This window comes from Sus scrofa, chromosome 3 (assembly GCF_054392235.1).
Source record: "Sus scrofa isolate SSC_HxYL_T2T_F1_AM1 chromosome 3, Sscrofa_HxYL_maternal_Yorkshire_Landrace_v2.0, whole genome shotgun sequence".
NCBI lineage: Eukaryota > Metazoa > Chordata > Mammalia > Artiodactyla > Suidae > Sus > Sus scrofa.
Window position 1 is genome coordinate 42607273 of NC_139385.1, and position 19196 is coordinate 42626468.

At 44.4% G+C, this 19196-nt stretch overlaps 1 protein-coding gene and 1 pseudogene across 16 annotated transcripts in view; one reads left to right on the forward strand and one right to left on the reverse strand.

Moving 5' to 3' along the window:
* Nucleotides 1-19196, reverse strand: part of RBFOX1 (RNA binding fox-1 homolog 1) — a 2264635-nt gene that overhangs the window by 1229583 nt on the left and 1015856 nt on the right. The gene's annotated exons all lie outside the window — the stretch shown is intronic.
* LOC146404566 (U6 spliceosomal RNA) lies at nt 11210-11304 on the forward strand (annotated as a pseudogene).

Here is a 19196-nt window from a genome sequence, read left to right on the forward strand (position 1 = left end):
AGTGTGGGATGGAGACAATGGCCTATTGGATGGGGCTTGTGACAGGTGGAAAGGTTGGTTAACGTGAGCCTGAGTCTGGCTGGGTCTGTGTAAAACTCTGGCACAGAGATAAGCCACGCTGAGATAAACCCACATGCTGAAAAGGCACATGGAGAGTCCCTTTGTAGGGTTAGTGTTACAGGAAGTTTGCCCCAATCGATTTTTCATTGAAAGCACCCATGTTTCCTTCTATTCCAGTGGCGGTCATGGTGACACTGGGAGCCAGGAGCTCAAAGAATGCAGTATTATTCCCACATTATGCAAAATACATTTGAGTCCCCTCCGTCCTCACGACCATAATGAATCTGTCAAAGTTTGCTGAAAATCTTGTTAAAAAGTACATTTCCTTCCTCCTAAGAAGCATTCCCCTGACAACAAAACTCAGATTCAAAATTCATAACCTCCTTCAAAGTAGCACTTCTTCGAATAAAACCGTGCAGTGCTCAGAGGTGCAAACACTTTCAAATTCACATACTACACGTTCCTCATTCACCACAGCTTGTCAGATTTTCCTTTTTTCAAGTCCGCCATTCACACAGGACTCCAGGCTCCTTTTCCCACCGAGAAGCGCTGGAGATGGCGGGGCGGAGATGTGAGAGGCTTTCTGCCTCCTCCCTGAAGAGGATGCAGTCAGAGGCAAGGCTCTGGGGTGGCCGGGGATTCCTAAAATGGCATCAACGCCCTCTGGGCTCCTCCTGTTTATCCTCATGTACATTTCTCTCCAACTCTGCTGACACCCAGCCTGCATTTGATTGACTTACAAATTGAAGGATAAATTATGTTTTCGACTGCCTAGCAATTAGCCATTAAGGAACAGTACAATCACACTACAAAGACAGAAGACGTTCATATTACACCGAGGGACCCCTGGAAGAAAGCCCTCTCCCATCCTCAAGGCTTCAGGCATCAAGGGAGTGCCCCCAGATGCAGGTCTAGCCTTTAAAATGATGACACCATATACTCCCTGCACGGTCTCAGCTTCATCCCCTGCACAAAGCACCCAGAGAGTACCAAGCACATCTTCTCCACTTCCCACAGTCATTGCCACTGAAATCGCCTCTCTCTCAGAGAATTATTTCTCTGGTCTGTGCAGTAATATTGGCTCCAAAGCTGTCAATGGCGCAAAAGAATGGCCATGGAATAATGAGCAGTGCAAGGTGGGGACTTCCCTATGAGCGAACCCCAACACACTAAAAGTGAGAAGGGCGATGAACCTAACCTGTCAGTGGCATTATCTGTAATAAGGACCATCCTTCAAGTTGCAAGCTACTTTTCCAACCTCACTCTTTTATCCTGATGTAGGTTTTTGGTGGGTTTTTTTTTTTAACCTCTCTTTAATGTTGAAAAATTTTCCAGCTTAACGTCTCATCAAAAGACTGCATTTCCTTTGTTCATCCGTGATTTGGAAACACTAATTCTTTAATGTACGTATTCTTACAGTAAAAATAAAACAACCTCATCAGAGAAGATGTTGAAAGCCTGAAAATGTATAAAGAAGGAGGAAAAAAAATCCCCTCATCGTCAACTCAGCCAGAGGCAACCACTATTACTAACTTTGCTGGATTCCCAATTTCTGCCACCATGCATTTTTTAACATATATGAGACATTACCGCATGTACAAATTTGCTGAAGATACATTTTTGTTAAACTGCTCAAGAAAAAGCAGAAGAAGCTCTTGTTCATTGATTACACAGAGTTGAAGCAGGCACGCCAATGGGAGAGAAGGACGGTGAAGTTTTATGTGATTAATCTGAAATGAAGATTAAAATCACTGTTAGCGGCAAAACAGGGAAATTAAGTGATTGTCACAAACAACCTGAAACAGCCCAGTAGGATCCATTAAGATTTTTAACAGCTCAGTGAAATTTACCATCTACCTGACAGCCCCAAGGTGGGGAGGGAAGGGGAAGGGGGGGCTTTGCATCTTTACTTTGATTCTCTTTGCCTGTGCATTAAACAAGCATACTTTAAAAAAAAAAAAACAAACCCTGATTGACAGTCTAAGAAAGCTGCACTGACCTCCACCTTCAATTAACCCAGTTTGAGATCATGCCTATCCTCGGCACAGTTTGTCTTCATAATCTGAGATAATAAGAGTTTTCAAGGCTCCGCAAGGCAAAAATTGGTGAATGCGCGCTGTGTGCAAAGGCAAGTGCGAGGCTGGGAAGCGTCGTGTCATCAATGAAGGATGAGCACGATGCGCTACCTGTAGCTACCCCAGATGTACAGGTGCACTCGTGCTCCCAGCCCAGGCAGGAGAGCATCCATCTGAATGTTTTCTGAAATGATACTGGCATGGGGCCCACCTTAGCTCCACAGCCTCCGGTGGCTTCCTTGGTCAGGACTGCGGTTCCAGAAATTTAGTAGAAAGGTACCTGAATGAATTTTTCCTTCCTTCCCTTCCTCACTCCTTCCCAAGCTCTTTCTCTGTCCCTCCATCCCTTCAATATTTATTGAGTGGCCACGACCTGGAGGCACAGGTAGGTTATGGAGAAGTAAGGACGAACATGGCCAAGGAGGTCCCCTTGTGCCTCAGCGGTAATGAACCCGACTAGTATCCATGAAGAGGCAGGTTCGACCCCAGCCTTGCTCAGTGGATTAAGGATTTGGCGTTGCCGTGAGCTGTGGTATAGGTAGGTCGCAGAGGTGGCTTGGATCCGGCGTTGCTGTGGCTGTGGTGCAGGCTGGCAGCTGCAGCTCTGATTCAACCCCTGGCCTGGGAATGTCCATATGCTGCAGGTGTGTCCCTTTAAAAAAACAAAAAAATGAACACAGCCGAATTCCAGAGGAGCCACATCTTACCACACCAAAGCACACGCCTGGGAGGTGTAAGGAAATCATGGAGTGCTCTGAGAAGGAGGGAACGTTGGGTCTTTCGAAAGAAATCAACATTTGTGTTAGAGCTCAGAAAATGGGAGGTTCCGAACAAAGTGTAGAAAATTTAAGAAAAATCACCTTGAGCTTAAGGGCGAAGGTTGGGTCATTGCAAAGAGAACCCTGAGGATGGGTGGAAACGCTGCCCAGATTGGGGAGAAATGGCCACAGTGAAAGTTTTTCGGTTCTGGGAGAGGAAGAAGGGTCCATACTCTTCTCCAAAAGTACTTTCCTTCTGGTCCCCAGAAAACGCACAGCAACCATCTTTCCACATAGACAGCCCTCCTGGTTTTCAGGTAATAGTCAAGGAAAAATTCCAACCAAGGAAAGCTTACCAAGCTTGTGGAGAGATGACTGACTATCCCCAATTCTAGACAATGTGAATCCCAATCCCCCCAACTCTAGATGATGTGAATTCTAATCCCACCAACTCTAGGTGAAGTGAATTCCAATCCCAACTCTAGGTGATATGAATTCTAATCCCCCTCCGATAACACTGGAATGAGCTCCCGTTTCTCACTCTACTTTACCGCCCTCAGATATGCAGATACCTTCCCCCAAAGAGCAGCTCCTGATATGATGCCTTAGTCCTAAAAGTCTCCTTACCAGTTACTGTTCTTTCTCCGTTACTGCAATGAGAATGGTTAAGTAAAGTGACAAGAGAGACCGCCTGGGTGTATAGCCAGATTCAACCACTCAGTCGCCAAACCAGGACATGCTGAATTGTCTCTCCAAGCTCATTACCCATGTGCAAAATCGAGAAAAGGGAAGTGCTTCCTGCTGAGGTTAGGGCCATGATGCATCACCACACCTGGTTAGTCCTCAGCCAATGTGAGTTATCCTTATGACCCAGAAATAGGATCACTTGTTACCAGCCAAAGGGACCCCTTGGGTCCAGTGGAATTTGTTTTAAGCTTTGTCCTGTGGTCCTTACATAACCTTCGTCATTCATTCATTCATTCATTTGTCAAATATTTTCTGAGCGCCTTCTAAGGGTTAGGCATTACTGACACAACTTTCTAAAGGAGGAAAACACACATCTTGTCCTACAGGAAGTTTTGTTTCCTATGTGTCTAACATTAAACTAAGGAAAGCAGCCAGGAAAAAGATTAAAAACCTGTTCTCTTTATTGAATCGTCAAACCAACAGATTTATGTTTGGCTAACAAACTTATTTGATCAAGCATAAAGATAGAATCAGTAGAGTGGCCAATCAGAAAGAAGGAGAGAGGAAAAGGATTAACAATGACTTTGGAGTCAGGATGAGGATGATTTGCAGAAATTTAAGGGGAGGGACAATCACTTCATAGATCATCATGGAATATGCACAGAAGGGCAGTATTGACCGTGGTACCCCAAGAAACCGGCACACCCACATACTGGAAGTCCATCAGGACTTCCTCACTGATAGCCGTGCTTAGAAATTGGGGAAACTGATCTTTAAATTTCCTTTAAAAGCAGTTTTAAGTTTAGGGTCTGTAACACATCAGGTGTGCCCCCACCCACTCCCAAGAAGCCATTGTTCAATACCTTCTCATCTATTTCTGAGAATTTTCCTCTCTTCCTCATTTGTACTGCAGATTTTTTCAGGAAAAAAAAGGGGGGTGGAAAGAAGAAACAAGACAAATAAGGGGAAGTGGGGGAAGCAAGGAAGAAGTTTAGAATGAGAAGGATAAAAAGGCCCACCTCTCCATCAGGCTGGGCATTTCTCCATAAAGCAGCGATGGGTTTCAAGAACAATCTGAAAATGGATATTCTGATAATCAGAGGCTTGAGCTCTATAAACTGTTGGGTCATCTTCCCGGCTCAATAAAATCAAGGGCCTGCCAGGACTGTGTTTTGATGTGGAGAAGGCTGAGAAAATAAATCCACCTAATGGAAAATTACAGGAGAGCCGTTCTTCCTTTGCATAAATGAGAAACTCAAAACTATTTGGTTGTGAGGACGTTGCTGCACATTGTTCTAAAAAGTAGACACAGCTTTTGTTGTCTCGTTACAAGATGATAAATATTCATGCCGGTGAATTACCACTTGCTAATGGCCCAATATTTGGCACACCTGTTGTGGCCCATCTCTGAAATAGCAGCGACAGTTTAGGATGACAACGCTGGCAGGTGTTAACAATGGGATATTGTGACAAGCCCAGGGAAACAACAAATCTCAAGTTCCTGATTAAACCAAGGTTTCCCAAGCAAGCCCATTTTCACTGGCACTCATCTTTGGAAACGTTTCTCATCTTTCAAACCGGGAGAGACTCTGAAGTCCCCACGTTAGCTGTCAGAACAGGCATCTGCGTTTCCGGAGTCACCCATGTTTGGTCACACATATTCTGTGATGGCAGGGCTTACCTATCTGAGCTCGGGGGTCAGCCTCTCTGAGTTCAAAGCCTTGTGGTACCCCCATCCTAGCCGGTTGAACTTGGACATGTCACAAAAGCCACGTGGGTCTTCTTTGATGCTTTTATAAAATTCGGGGAAAAGGAGTATCAACTTCATAGCAGGGATTCTCAAGCTTCAGACCTGTCCTGATGGAGGTGGGGGATGCCTTGGGCCCAGAAGGATGTTTGTCAATATTTCTGACCTAGGCTCACAAGATGCCAGTAGCACCCACTCACCCCTGCCATTCTGTGACAACCAAAATGTCTCTAGCCAGCCATTGCTCAATGTCCCCAAAGAACAAAATTGATCCTGGTTGAGAACGTTGCCCCACAGAGTGGTCGTAAAGAAAGAATGTATTACATTTAAAGTGCTCAGAACATGGTGAGGCACGGGACACCCTCCCCGTGGTCAGCTGTTATTGGCAAGATGCTGTGCCAGTCATTTGGGTGGGACAGAGGTTTCAATCAAATGAGACGCCTTCCCGTAGAGAGTGTACACAATTCTTCATTTCCTTTTTTGCACTTGTCACTCCCAGAAGGCATCTTCTTTACGGAGGTGTTGACTTGTTAATATCTGTCTCCCACCCAAGAGCACAGAAGCCCAGTGGTGAGTGGAACCTTACTGGCCATGTTGACTACCACAGCCATAAGCTCCAGCACTGGTGCAGAGCCTAGAACACAGTGGGTGCCCAGGAGACATCTGTGGGAATGGATGCAATCTATTCACCACTAATCCTACAGAAGGGGCCTTGGTAACTGCGTATACACACACACACACACACACACACACACACACTATGTATACATTTATGTGTGTATATATATATATATATATATATATATGTTACATATACAAATGCCTGGGGTGATTCATAAACTCAGGTATATATCAGAACATTAGAAAAAAATGCCTTAATCTACCTCTGCATGGTTTTGTTAGCAGAAGCATCATAAAATGGAAATGAGATGTTCTCCCACTTAAAAGTCCTTCAACTGATGAGTGATGTCATATGGTGTTTGTCTTTCTCTTTCTGACTTACTTCACCTAGCATGAGAATCTCTAGGTGCATCCATGTTGCTGCAAATGGAATTATTTTATTCTTTTTTATGGCTGAGTAGTATTCCACTCTCTATATATGTACCACACCTTCTTTATCCATTTGTCTGTCGATGGACATGAACTATATCCAATCCCTTGGGACAGGACATGATGGAAGATAGTATGAGAAAAAGTATGTATATATATATATATGTATGACTGGGTCACTCTGCTATATGGCAGAAATTGACACAATACTGTAAATCAACTGTACTCTTTAACTTTTTTTTTTTTTTTTAAAAAGCCTTCACTGGAGTTCCCATCGTGGCTCAGTGGCTAAGGAATCCGACTAGGAACCATGAGGTTGTGGGTTCAATCCCTGGCCTTGATCAGTTTGTTAAGGATCTGGCGTTGCCGTGAGCTGTGGTGTAGGTTGCAGACGCAGCTTGGATCCAGCGTTGTTGTGGCTCTGGCGCAGGCCGGCAGCTACAGCTCTGATTCAACCCCTAGCCTGGAAACCTCCACATGCCGAGGTAGCGGCCCAAGAAAAATGACAAAAAAAACACACACACCAAAAAAAAAAAAAAAAAAAAAAAAAGCCTTCACTGGCTTCCCTTTGTCCAAGCGTCTGCACTTGATTCTCGGGATGCATCTTTCTCTCACCACTTTCCACATCGTTATGGGCATCCATTGCCTTCACTAAGCGCTCACATTTTATGCTTTGGGAATAATGTTCCCTCTGCATGGAATTCCCTTCTCCTCTGTGCCCCCTAGGGACACATGTGCATCCTCTAAGATGTGGCTGCCCATCTACTTTTCTATGGAGGTGGTCATTCCTACCTCCTCATCCTCTGAACCCCTGTAGTCCTTAGCATCACAATTCTGCCCCCACTGGACACTAATTCACCCCAAAGGTATGAAAGGACCACATATTGAGGAGCTAAAAGAAGCACGCATCAGTAGCCTACATGGGGTGTAGCCGAGCATTGTGAAAAAGATCAAGAATTCACTGATTATTAATTCCAGGCCAGGGATGAAACACACAACACATCAGCAACCCAAGCCACAGCGGTGGCCACGTCGGATCCTTAACCTGGTGAGCTACAAGGGAACACTCAAAACGAATAACTGTTTAACTAAGAAATCCCCTTACTTCTTTTTACCAACTGCTAATGAAAGTCAAAGGTCAATTTTTGTGTGACAATAAATTGTTAATCATGCAGTTCATTATTATTCCTTCTCAATATTTTTCTCCCAAATTTTATAATTTTATTTATTTGTTTTTTTAGGGCTGCACTCAAGCATGTGGAAGCTCCCAGGCTAGAGGAATCGGAGCAGCAGCTGCCAGTATACCTACGCCACAGCCACAGCAACAGGGGATCCAAGTTACATCTGTGACCTACACCATATCTCGCGGCAACGCCAGATCCTTAACCCAGATCCTTAACCCACGAGCAAGGCCAGGGATCAAACCTGCATCCTCATGGATCCTAGTTGGGTTCCTTACCACAGAGCCATGGCGGAAACTCCTGAATGCATTTCTTATTATTGGTCGCAGTAAAAATAAAAAGGTTTCAAAGACATCAGCCAACATTTCCATTTAAGAACTCAGATCTAATCAACAGAGGAGGCAGACAATCTGTATAGGGTGCTGATTTAAGGATGCAGGGGGGTTCATGAGCAGAATGACTAAACGCAAGGTATTCCCCTCCCCCCATCAACCAGGGATCACCACAAAGCATCTTTTTAAGGGAAACACGAAAGATTAAGTCCAGGAGGTCAAGTGGAAGGAAACTCCAAATGCATTATTTACCATAAAGTGTTTATGAAAGCTTTCCAGGTGAGTTCCCAATATACATGCTCCTTCTTTTCTTAGGGTCTTACCCTCTTTCCACAAAGATTCAAGGTTTTATTCATTTTTGTTTTAACTTTTAGGGCTGCACCTGCAGCATATGGAGGTTCCCAGGCTAGGGGTCGAATTGGAGCTGCAGCTGCTGGCCTACGCCACAGCCACAGCAAATGCTGGATCCGAGGTGCATCTGCAACCTACACCACTGCTTACGACAATGCCGGATCCCTTAACCCCCTGAGCGAGGCCAGGGATCAAACCCATGTCCTCATGGTACTAGTCAGGTTCATTCCCGCTGAGCCACAATGGGAACTCCAGCTTCAGGTTTCTAACTGGTAGAATATGGAGTTTGCTTATTACGTGACCCCTGAGACCAGGCCACTTTTTGATTGCTTTATTAAGCAAAGATTTTAGTCACTCCATCTGAAAATCGATCACCATTCAAGACACATCTTAGAACCAATGGTTTATTTTATGCCAAGTAATGCAAAAACTTTCAATAATAAAAGCTGAGAGCATATAGCAGGCCACACACATCAAAGGTGACAGAATGGAGGATAATTTTCATTTTCTCATTTTTAACTCATAAATAGCATCCCTATCCATTATTTATCTATTTTCAAATTTAATTAATGGTTCTGGTAATAATTGCATAATTTCTGTGGCCATAGCAAAGGCAGTCTGCATGTAGATAATAGGGCATTTTAATATTTATGAAGTTCAAAGTTTTCTATAAATAGAGAAATTCAGAAATTATCACCAGATCTAAAATTATATTGGAAGATAGATGAAAAATTAATAACAAAGGCATGTGTTCATTGGGAACACCCAAAACAGAAGGAAGGCATACACATCACCACGTTGATCGAACAACTCAGGCAAGACAGCCTCTTTCTGGGGGTCACCTCTGGACACATGGCTATCTCAAAGAAAGGCCAACTCTGGACCTCAGGATTATTATCATCACTAATGGTCATTTGGAAGATAATGGAGCAGGTGTTCCCGTTGTGGCCCAGTGGAAATGAATCTGAATAGTATCCATGAGGACAAAGGTTCAATCCCTCGCCTCACTCAGTGGGTTAAGGATCTGGAGTTGCCGTGAGCTGTGGGTCACAGACACAACTTGGATCTGGCATTGCTGGGGCTGTGGTGTAGGCTGGCAGCTATAGCTCCGATTTGACCCCTAGCCTGAGAACCTCCATGTTCTGTGGGTGCGGCCCTAAAAAGACAAAAAAAAGAAGAAGAAGAAGAAGATTGTAACAGAGCAAAGCTGGCATCCTTTCATTCCAGCAGCATTCCAGATGTGTTGCTGGGGCCAGTATTACTAAACCAAGGGGCCAACATAGCAGCTCGGGCAAAGTGCAATGAAATCTCACTCTTTGGGTTCAATCCTCACTCCTCCATTCATTCACCAGGTAAAATTTGCACAACTGCCTTGCCTCTGTGTTAGAACAGGCGTCTCTGGGATGCATGAATCCCTGTTATTTCCAGCTTGCTGCCCAGAGAGCAAGGCCACCTCTGGCCAGAGAAAGCCACGAGGCAAAGAAATGCAGGTTGGCTGTTGGAAGTCAGGTTGGAGCCCACTGAAGAGGAAAAGCAGGGAGATACGGGCAGGTGTGTGGACCATGACAGGCCCCTACATAGCTCCAGAGGGGTTTCCAAAAAATCCAACCATGTAGTGACAGGCTTGGCACTCTGGGTCAGCCGACCTCCAGGGAGGGGAGCGTGGCTGCACATGAAATTCGGTCACATAAGCCAAGAATTGAATCAATCATGTCTACAGAGTGAAACCCCAATAAAAACTCTGGAAACTGGGCTCAGCAGTGCTTCCTAATCAGTGAACATTTCAATGTACCAGGAGGGTAATGCATCCACCCCTGTGGAGACTGAAACTTCTGCACGTGGGACCCTCCCAGTCTGCCCTAAGTACCCTTCATCTGGCTGTTTATTTGTGTCCTTTATAGTAAAATATTTGCAATAAAAGTACAGCACTTCCCTAAGATCTATGAGTTGTTTTTCACAAATTATTGAACCTAAAGGGTGTGGGGGTGGGGAGATGGGGGAGGGGGTGTGTTATGAGAAGCCCTGAATGTGTGGTGGCTTGGGAACATCCAAAGCTTATGGCTGACAGGTGAAGTGGGATGAGTCTTGTGAAGGATTCTGCCCATAGCTTGGGTCTGTGCTAACTGAGGAGTTGCTGTCAGAACTGAAGTGACATTCAGGACGCCCAGTTGGTGGCAGAGAATTAGTTTCAGCACAGAGGAGCATGGCTGGTACAATCCCCCACCCCCAGCCCCCTGCCCCCAGGGCAGTGAGAACTATGGTTTCCCCTTCCCCCAAAACGGGAATGAGGTAAGAGGGCAATGGGAGCTCCCACTGTGGCTCGGTGGTTAACGATCCCAACTCGTATCCATGAGGATGAGGGTTCAATCCCTGGCCTCGCTCAGTGGCTTAAAGGATCCAGTATTGCCACGAGCTATGCTGTAGGTTGCAGATGCAGCTCAGATCTCGTGTTGCAGTGGCTGTGGTGTAGGCTGGCAGCTGCAGCTCTGATTCGACCCCTAGCCTGGGAACTGCCATATGCTGCACATGCGACCCTAAAAAAACAAACCAAAAAAAGACAGGGCATGACTACATTCTGGGGTTATTTATGAGATCAGTCAGTTAATACATGTCAAGCCCTTTACCAGACCATTTTAGCCCCAATTATGAGATGAGAAAACCCAAGGCTCAGAGAAACTAGAACGGCTTCGGCAGAATGTGGCAGAACACAGCTGCTGGCTCTCAGGGCAGGATGGTTTTCACTCCCACGGTCTGTGTCTCCTGCCTGCACAGCCTCCAGTGGTTCTCCATGGTGCTTTCGGACAAAGGGCATGAGAAGGTAATGAAAATTCCATTTGATGAACTTATTTACCAAACAGAAATAGAACTGCAAACTTAGAAAACAAACTTATGGCTACCAAAGTGGGGGAGGGATACATTAGGAGCTGGGGGTTAACAGATACATACACCATCACACGTAAAGTAACCATCACTTCAGTAGCACATATACTAAAATTGGAATGATGCAGATATGATCAGCATGGCCCCATGCAAGGATGACAAGCACATTCGTGATGCATTTTTGAAGGGGGGAGTTTGTAGATACAAACCGTTACATTTAGAATGGATAAACCACCAGGTCCTACTGTACAGCACAGGGAACCATGTTCAGTCTCTTAGGATAGACCATGACGGAAGAAAAAGAATGTATGTATATATGCATGACTGAGTCACTTTGCTGTACAGCAGAAATTGGCACAATGCTGTAAACCAACTATATACTTTAATAAAAATTATTTTAAAAAAGTAAAAAGGATACCGAATTGCAAAAAAACAAAATAAGTAACTGACAAGGACATACTGTATAGCACAGGGAACTCTACTTGATACTTTGTAATCACCTGTAAGGGAAAAGAATCTGAAAAAGAATAGATATATATTTATATGTGTGTGTGTAACTGAATCACCCTGCTGTATGCCTGAAACAAACCCGACATTGGAAATCAACTACACTTCAATACAAATTCTACATGCCGCCCAGGACATCCTTGTGCTTCCACACACTTTGGTCTTAGTGGCAGTCCTTGAACAAGGGTCTTAAAAAAATAAAACCTTGAGTCAAAAGTTCTTTGGCTCACCGCAGGGGGAAGGCTGGCTCTGGGTGATGTATTTTCTTGTACCTGCAAAAGAACATCCATATGCACCAACATACACACAGACACACAAAAACACCCTGTACAAGGCTTAAAACTCTCAACTGCACTAAACAAAAAAAGAAAGTTGCCAATAGTTGCCCCCCAAACTAACCCTAGGAATGTGGGGGTGGATCTGGAACAAAGTCATTTTCCCACAAGCAGGCTTGTATTCCTGCCCTCACCTTGCAGAGGGCACATCAGAACGGAAAGGCAGGCACGGCAGCCAGCCTCTGGCAATGGCTGATTTCAGATGCTTCACAGGTGCTCATGCCTTGTTTTTCTGAGCAGGATCAAATCCTAAGATTTTAAACCCAAACTCTCCAAGAGCACAGCCACGAGACTCTCAAGGACAAAATGATTATCTCAGATCGCCAGAAACTGAGCCACCTATGAAACAGCTATGGGAAGGGAAGGGTCACTTGCAGATTTTGATTTTCCCTCACCTTTGAAAGAATATACATTTCTGGCTGGCTTAAGACACTGGATACGTTCTAGCTGAAATCCCTGCCTCCCTCTAAAACAATCATTTGGGGGCCAAGTTATTTTGTTCATTTCAATCCTTTCCTTTTTCTAATTTTTAACATTTCACGGGGTATTTTAAGTTTGTGTATCTTAAGCAATTTTTCATGGAGTTAAAACATACACTGAAAGTGCACAATCGAAGAGACTTAATTAGCACTCATATGCGTCTTAACTTTTAAGCAGAAAATCAATTTCTGGTTTTCTAGTTTCAGCATGTTTTCTACGATTTATATTTGTTATAAAACATTAGTACTGGAGGTAATGCATGAGGAGATACCTGTGAGTTCATTCATGTATTCAAACCACAGATATTTATGGAGTGACAAACGCATTCCTGGCGGTGATGTGCATTGGCGAATAAAACAGAAAAGGTCCCTACCTTCAGGGAGCCCAGGGATGGTAGAGGAGAAATGATACCAAGAGAAAACAATAATATAAAAATGCATGTAATGATTAATCATGACAAGCACTACAAAGAAAGATACAGGGTGTGATGACAAGAGCAGCAGCAGGCTGGATCATGTTTAGGGGTGAATCAAATTAAAATGCAAACAGGAAGCGATGTCATGCTCCGTGGTTCACCTGTCTCTTTATTTAACCGTGGCTTCAGCCTCCCCAGCACCTCGTCCTTTTGTCATGGGAAGTTGCTAAACTCACAACAAAGGATGTGCTTGTAAACGTCTGAGAGTTTGAAAGAGAGAGCAACTGGCTTTGAGACCTAAGCATAGCGTACAATTCATAGAACACTCATGTATGAGCTCAAACTATATTCTTTCCATTTCAAAAACTCCGAAAGGTGGAAGGATCTGCCTGCCATGATGGGATGGGAGGTACAAGGGTCTGATCTGGAAAAAGGTGAGCCAGGAACATTTGCTGAATTAAGAACCAGAGCTTATTTTGATGGAGAATCCAGGGCATTAAAAAAAAAAAAAAAAAAAAAAGGCTAACAACTAGGATCAGGATACTAAACACATAGTAAATTCAATACAGCCCACTATGTCATTAAAAGTGTCACCTTGGTCCCTTAAGAAACACCCGTGAAGAGTTCCACTTTGTGTTAAATGACAGGGCTTTCTGAAATGAAGTGCTTTTCTTTTAGGGGTCTATTCTTAAAAGCTGGTGTCCACATAGAGAGACCACCTACAGTGTATGAGGATCGATGACTTATTGTATTTCCTGTGTGTCCCCTGATGGCCCCTGCGAGGATGAGATTCTTAGATGCATACAGTGCCTCTCCTTCATGGTACTTACAACAACTGTCATTCATTCAAGTTATGTCTGTTTAATGCAAGTCCCTCCTGAGAGCTGTAAGTCAGCAGTGTGGTGGCTCATTTAGAGCTATCTCCATTTCTTAAGAGGGAATATCGTGTCTCTCTCTCCCTTGCTCTGACTTGTCTGCCCCCCCCCACCACAGTTCCCATCTCTTGCTTTCTCTGTAGGTATAGACCTAGAAATACAGAAATATAAAGATAAATGTGCAAGTACAGATATGAATACAGACATCATTATAGCGATACAGCTGGAGATAGACATAGATTAGATATAGAAGTATAAACAAAAGAAGCTCCTGTCATGGCTCAGTGGTAACAAGCCCAACTAGTATCCATGAGGATGCTGCTTTGATCCCTGGCCCCACGCAGTGGGTTAAGGTCCGGCATTGCCATGAGCTGGGCTGTAGGTCACAGATGCATCTTGGATTTGGCGTTGCTGTGGCAGTGGTGTAGGCTGGAAGCTGCAGCTCTGAGTCGCCCTACACTGGGAACGTCCATATGCTGCAGCTACAGTCCTAAAAAAGAAGAAGAAGAAGAAGAAATACAAACACATGAATATAGAGTATAGCTATGGACATAGGTGAAAGTATAGATATAGAAATAAAGGTACAGAGACAGGTAAGGAGAGAGAGAGAGGTCTACAGACATACAGCTAGATACAGATCCAGATATGTCCTCTTAGCTGAGTACATGGATAGCTCCTGACCATTGATCTCAGTCACTCCCAGTCATTGACACCCAACACCGAGTATTTGTGGAATACTCATCATTTTCTACACCTCTCTCAAAACAGTTGATCTTATTTGGACCTCAGCATCCCACTGATGGCAGCAAACTGGGTAGGCATTAGAGTCCCCATTTTGAAGATGAGAAGTAGAGGTTCTGTTTTGCCCACTGTCACAGGGCCAGTAGGTGGATTAGGCATCATATAAACACACAGCTCTTGGTTTTGAGTCACGGCTCTATCTCCCCCTCCTAACATCGATCCGTCCACTCAAGTTTTCCAGCTCCCGACGGCTCCTGATCTCACAGACAAACAGTGCCTTTCAAACGCCCTTTCCAGTGATGCCCTCCCAGAATGATGTGCATCCCGGAACTGCCCATCAACAGCATCATTTTCTGACCCATCCACGACTTGGCTTAAAATAGGAATGGGATGAGCTCTTCAAAATTCTATTACCGTGAAGGCGCCAGGAATCAATAATGTACTTTGAAAGAAAAAACAAACAAACAAACAACAACCAACCCCCCCCCCTCGATTTCCAAAAATAACTCCAGAAAACAGAGAAAAGAGAAGGCACTGACCTCCAAATGACCAAATAACCCTCCAGGTATTACGGATTCCCCTCCTAGAGGGAAGAAGGGTGTTTCCCCACTTTGCTGTTAAGCAAAGAAAGCTACAGCATTAATGACTTTTGTACTTGTCTAAATCTTATGTGCTTTTGGCAAAGTGTGATGCCGCATACACAGCTTCTGAATATGTCTGGTCTTCTGCGGAGGTCGAAGCCACCACAGCTGAATTATGTGAAGGAGCAATGGAAGCGAATCTCCAAGAGACACGAGGCTGCCGAGAATGAGTGGGCGCGGGCTCAGTAAAGAGAATCTCAAATCCTCAGCGAAACGCTGCGAGACCTGACCACTGTTTGCACTAACGAGCATGGGATTGGGTGGTGCCATCTTGCAAAATACGTGGTCCGGAGGGTCACCATGTTTGGCAAAGGATGATGCATCTGTTGCCCAGCCCTGCATGTTCTACACAACATGTAGTGGGCACCAGCTGTTAAGGAGAGGGACCATGTTTCTAAACAATGCGGACTCCTGGGTTCAGCTGGGTTTTCACTTCCCTGCATATAGAATGAGTGCATCCAAGGTAGGGATGACCTTGGGCCCGTGTGGTACATTATCCTTGTGCACTTTCCACTTTAGCCTGAGGAAAATGGGTTAAACCATTACATTTTATAATAAAGGCAGCCAGCCTCCCTGATATTTTATATGCATTTATTAACCATCATTAAATAAATCAATCCCTGTAACTACTAGGGCAACCATAGCAGTAGCAAAGGGGCCAAATCCCAAATCAATGACTTGCTCTGGTGGGACACAGCAACACAGCAATCCGCCTTTTAGAGGGTACACCCCTTTGATCCTAGAGTTAGATACCACTACTCACATCAGTGTCTGTTTTTCTCCCCCGTTCTGGGTGGGGACCTCCTGTGTTGGGTGGGGCCATGTCATAGGTTCTAACCAACAAGCTTCACACACAGCTAAAGCCCAAAGGGAGTGATGTGTTCTAGATGATGTAGGTCCGAGAGAGTAGCGTCTCCACAGCCTGAATCCCTGAGTCACTATTTGGAGCACAGCCCTTCCCCACCTCCGTCGGACATATAAAAACTTTGTCATCTAAAGCTACTGAGATTTGGAAGTCAATCTGTTGTTGCAGCACAGCCTAACTTACAATGACTAATGGACACTCAGAATCCAATTCTCCAAAAGATCTATTGCTCAGCCTCAAAATATCTTCACCATGCAATGAAAACCCAGCCATTTGCTCCTCTGTGATTGGAAAGCAGACACCCCAGAGGAGTCTTAGTAGTATTTCTAAACATGATAAAAATTTCTGTGTTATAGAGTAGATGGCAAGATTTAAAACACATTTTATAGTAAAAAGGGGATACCAGACTCACAGAAAGCCTCTTAATCACACTGTTATGCAGGCATAAATATTTAGCAGTGCAACTATGCCTGGTCTTAGGACTCTTTCTATAGAGCTTGCTTGAGGTTATAAAAGGAGACAAGGAGCAAAGAAGGCTACTTAGGAGCTCCTCTTCCAATGCTTAACTCCCTCCCACCTCAGATGGCTAAGCTTCTCCATTCCAAAGCAGGAATAATCTAAGGATTAGGTGTTCCAGGAGCTTTAATATGACAGTCACCTTTCAGGTTGCCTTCAGATTCTGCTGCATTTGCTCTTCTCTGTGGCAGTGTGACGTTCTTAGGGCAGTTAGGAACCCCAGCTGGAGAAAGAACCCAGGGAAAGGATACAGTGACCGACCATCCCAGTTTGCCTGGTCCTCTCCCAGTTTTTCCACTGAAAGCCCCCATCCCTAAAAATCCTTCAAGCCCAAGGAAACCAAGACCATGTATCACCCCCAAAAAAGGGGGGGAAGAAGGGATCAATGACCAATTATCCACTCTGGCCCGAAATGCTGCTGCACAAGGACCCCCCATGGTTCCTCCCTTTACCAGCCCTTTTTTAGAGCCAAGTTGCTGCAGAAGAAAACTGTTTATAACAGCACTGTCTTAGTTGGCCTGGGCTGCCATAACAAAATGCCACAACAGAGAGGATTGTTTTCTCAGAGTACTGGAGGCTGGATGTCTAAGATCAGGAGGTCAGCATGGATAGGTTGGGTTTGGGTGAGCGTCTCTTCCCAACATGCAGATTCTGCCTTCTTGTTGTGTCCTCACATGGCAGGGAGAGAGAGAGAGAGAGACAGAGAGAGAGATTTCCCTTCTAAGGTCTTCCTCTTTTCACAAGGTCACCAAACCTATCAAGGTCAGCATCCCACCCCATAACCTCACGTAATCTCTTTGTCTCTGAAAGCCCTGCCTCCAAATATACTCACACGGGGGCTTCAACATATGGCTGTGGGGAGGGCGCTGTTCAGTTCGTAACCTGAACATAGCCGCGTGCCTCCTTCTCCCTCCAGAGTTCTCTCCAGGACACTTAGAGACCAAATAGTTAGAAATCTATTCAACTCATCAGAAACGTCTCTGGTGAGACTAGAGGTAGGTCCGCAAAAGCTTGGCATTCCTTGCTGCTTGGGTTCATGACCCGAGGGAGAGACTTGGTTTTGATAACAAGAGTAAACTGATGTAGTGCTTCTCAGACTTACCTGTGCTTATGAATTACCTGGGCATCCTGTTAAAATGCAGATTCTGATTCACCGGGTCTGCATTGGGGACCACAATTTTATATTTCTAACAACCTCCCAGGCGATGCTGAGCCTTTGAATCCAGCAACCAGAATAAAAGACCTCATGTTCTCAGTCATTTCCAGGACCCCAGCATTTGGCTTTGTAACACCTCAGTCTCTAGCCCATAAATTAAATAAATAAATCCACAAACAAGCAAATAGACGAACACAATGGAGACGGCAAGGGTGGAACATTTTAAAATGCCATGTATTAATGCACACAAAGCAGGTCTACTGAGGCTTTTGATTAGCCTTTGTATTTCAGCTCACTGCTTCAATCACAATTATACCTGACTACAACTACTCTCTTCCCGAAAGTACTTCAGGTTCTAGAATTCATATGCAAAAAGAACTGGTTACAGTCTGAGTGGAAAGCAGAAACCCAAGAAAGACAGATTAATACTCAATGTTGAAAGGATGTATGCATCTGCAAATGATTTCAATATAACATATTTTTCAAGCCATGTTTTTTAAATGCATGGAATTTATGCATAATTAAGGTTTGAGTGAGTGTGTGGAGGGGGGATGGGTGTATCTACTTAGGAATTATGCAGACAGTGGGGAGAGGAGGCAAAGGACAGCAATGCAATACAAATGCATGGGTCAAGGACAAATTGAAAACTACTAAGCATCAAGCAGTACTCAGCTTTTCTTTGAGCACTATTTGGAGAAAAAGACTCTACTTAATACTTCAACCATCCTTCAGTAGGTGTGGATTGAATTCCAATGCAATTCCTTTAAAAAATAAAGAAAAGGAGAAAAGAGAACAAATCTGTTTTGGCTTGGTTTGGGAAAGAGTTAGCCTACCTATCCATGTTCCTTTCATATTGTCCTATCCCGTGATGCCCAAGGATGGGATCTCACTCATCAACTAGAGTACCCCTCAGGGGATCCCTCAGGGGATGCTTCCTTAAGTGAATCCTGCCCCAGGGACCAGTGGGTGGGGGTGAATATCAGGTTCCTTCCTTAATTCCAGCTTCACTTTGATATTCAAGAATATTTGTGGAATGAATGAATGAGTGAATGGCCTTTGCCCAGGAAGGGAATCATAAGCAAATGCCTTTGTCGGTTGTCTTTTCCCAATCCACCCTGCCCTTTCTGTCTTTCTCATTGCCTCACCCACCAGGCAAGGGCACAGACTCATTGTTTTGGGAGTGTCAGTGATTCCAAGTCCTCCAAATTTTCAGATCTACCCATAAAAATTAAGCCTCAATTCATACTGCCATCTCCAATGTAAACCCAATACAACCAGGGACTAGAGATTATAATTTACTTTTGTTTTAATCTGCACAGTCTCCTTCCTTTTCCTTAATTTTCTTCTCTCTTTCTAGGTTCTTAAAGTAGAAACTTTGATTATTAATACTTATTTATTTATTTGGTCTTTTTGCCTTTCCTAGGGCCGCTCCCTCGGCATATGGAGGTTTCCAGGTTAGGGGTTGAATCGGAGCTGTAGCCACTGGCCTACACCACAGCTCACAGCAACGCCAGATCCTCAACCCACGGAGCAAGGGCAGGGAT